Here is a 2,712-nt window from a genome sequence, read left to right as displayed (position 1 = left end):
GAAAGCATATTAATTGCTGTGTTGGCCCATGTTAGAAATGTATTACTAGCGTTGACTGGGTCACACAGCTGTCTTTTGCATCACAGCGGTAGACAAAACTGAGGAAAGGCTCCAATAGGGGAGGACCTGAATCCAGGCAACTGCTTCTCTGTGAAAAAATGGCATCACTCAGGACGCTTCCCAAGAAATATTTGAGCAGGTGAGACTCTCCTTAGACCTGTATACAGTTGGCTAAAATTAAAATTCCTCCTAGATATGGTAGGAGGAGATCTTTGCATGGAGGGGAGGTATTCGAATTTTGTATGTGGCAAGAAAATGAAAAAAAGAGATTCAGTTTTCAAGTTGTTGCTTACTCAGGCTAGTGAGATAACTACTAGATAAGTTACACAAATACACCTCTATTTTTGATAACTTATAGAAAGATAGATGATGACCAATTTATTATTTCTTTAAGCCACTGATGATCAGACTGCCTTCTAAATGTCAGACACTATCAAAGTGTTGGAGATAGGACAACAGCAACTGAAAAGACACCTACCAAGACCAGACTTCTCAGGGGTTATTTTCCAAAGGGCGTGGTACTAGATAAAGAGTAAATAGAGCCAGAACCAAAACTATTTAAAAATTTAACTGGGATATATTTGGGACAGGATTCGTAGATGATTTAGATCTAGGGGTTTAAAAATATCCAAAGACATCTCCTTGGTTTTCAACTTGAACAACAGTAGTGCCATTTTATAAGGAACTGGAATTTTACTTAGAGGTAATACCAAGAAGTTCACTTTGTGCACCTAAGACTGGTCATTAATAATTTAAAGATAAATACATCAATGGTGATTGGAGGTCCTAGATCTTCATGTATTTAACATTTATCAACATGATAACAACATCTATTACTTGTATAGCACCTCAGCCAATATGCAACTGCCCCAAAGAGGAAATGCAGGAGCACTGTAGAACCCAAAGGCAGCATTTGAAAGATTTTCACAGTGTGCATCCCATCCTTCCTCATGACAGCCCTGGAAGGTAAGCATTATTATCTTCACATTCCAGACAAGAAAAGAGAGCCTCAAAGAGGGTTTGGTTGCTGCTTTCTATATAATTGGCAAATGCTAATACATCAAAGCATGGGATCACAAAGAGTCGGACACAACTGAGCGACTGAACTGATACATCAAAGCAAAGTAAAACCAGAAGCTTCTCAACCTCTCCAATAGATGACCATGTACTAGAGTGGTAGAGTCCTTGGTCTTGGCCACTCAGAGGTCACTATTATGCACAATGGAGTCTCTACGTCAGGGATGGTAGAGATATTCAATCCATCACAAAGTCATTCTGAGGAATTATGAGCTAAGTGTTAATAAGATCAAGTGACAAAATAATAGGATGCATTTAAAAGTGTTTATAAACTAAAAAGCACCATAAAATAAAAAGGAATAATTATTTGGGATTTGCCACAAAGAGTAGAGACATTCTCTGAGAGCAGACAGTATTTTTGAGTAGCCAATGTGACTGTTTCTTCCAAACCAGAAAGCTTTTTTTGATTTTCTTTTCATGGGAAAACCACATAACCTTTCCAAAACAACTCTGAAACATCCTGAAACATTTCAGTTATACAATTGTGAACCATGCACAGGAAAGATTTGGTCACAGTCTCTACTGATGCTGTGAGCTGATTCTAGAGGCATATCATAAACTCATGCACTCATGCCAGGCTACCCCACTTAACCTTCTGAAATTTCAGAGCCTTCGCAGGAAGCTACCAAAGAGTTTCCTTTGGGAAGACTTGCCCTTTCAAAATGCTCTTTCCAAGAACAAATGGTATGTGCTAACTGGAATCCTACCTGTGATCACGTGAGAGTCATGTGATCATGACTGCCATACCTCTCCTCCCAGAAATGAAATCCATGCTATTGAACCTGTCATCAGAACTCACTTCAGTTCTGTTCAGTTCAGTCGCTCAGTTGTGTCCGACTCTTTGTGATCCCATGAATCGCAGCACACCAGGCCTCCCTGTCCATCATCAACTCCCGGAGTTCATCCAAACCCATGTTCATCGAGTCGGTCATACCATCCAGCCATCTCATCCTCTGTCATCCCCTTCTCCTCCTGCCCCCAATCCCTCCCAACATCAGACTCTTTTCCAATGAGTCAACTCTTTGCATGAGGTGGCCAAAGTATTGGAGTTTCAGCTTTAGCATCAGTCCTTCCAATGAACCCCCAGGACTGATCTCCTTTAGAATGGACTGGTTGGATCTCCTTGCAAGTCCAAGGGACTCTCAAGAGTCTTCTCCAACACCAGAGTTCAAAAGCATCAATTCTGTGCTCAGCTTTCTTCACTTAATCTTACACAAATTTAGAAAAAGCCAGCAGAAGACCCAGACAACAAGTGGGTGGACTGCACAGGTGGTAGGGAAATGATAACCAATTGTCTTGTTTTGCTTTCCAATTAATGACACTTTGAACTTGAAACTTTGGGAATATACCCTTTCCTACTCCTGGTATTCCCTGAACTTCCTTTTTAATTTTGCAATCTTTGGCATGAGCGTGCTGGTCAAAAAGTCTGTGATAGACCATTCATGCCAGAAAACATAAGGAAAAAAAGAGGTTGGCCGGATAGGCAGGGGAGTTTCTAAGTTCTTTTATTGTGACAGTACCAAAATTATCTCAGGATGCCAGGAGCTTCGGATGATCCTGTTTCCTCAACTGCAA

The sequence above is a fragment of the Ovis aries genome, chromosome 4 (genome assembly GCF_016772045.2).
Source record: "Ovis aries strain OAR_USU_Benz2616 breed Rambouillet chromosome 4, ARS-UI_Ramb_v3.0, whole genome shotgun sequence".
Classification (NCBI taxonomy): domain Eukaryota; kingdom Metazoa; phylum Chordata; class Mammalia; order Artiodactyla; family Bovidae; genus Ovis; species Ovis aries.
This window is presented reverse-complemented; position numbering follows the sequence as displayed.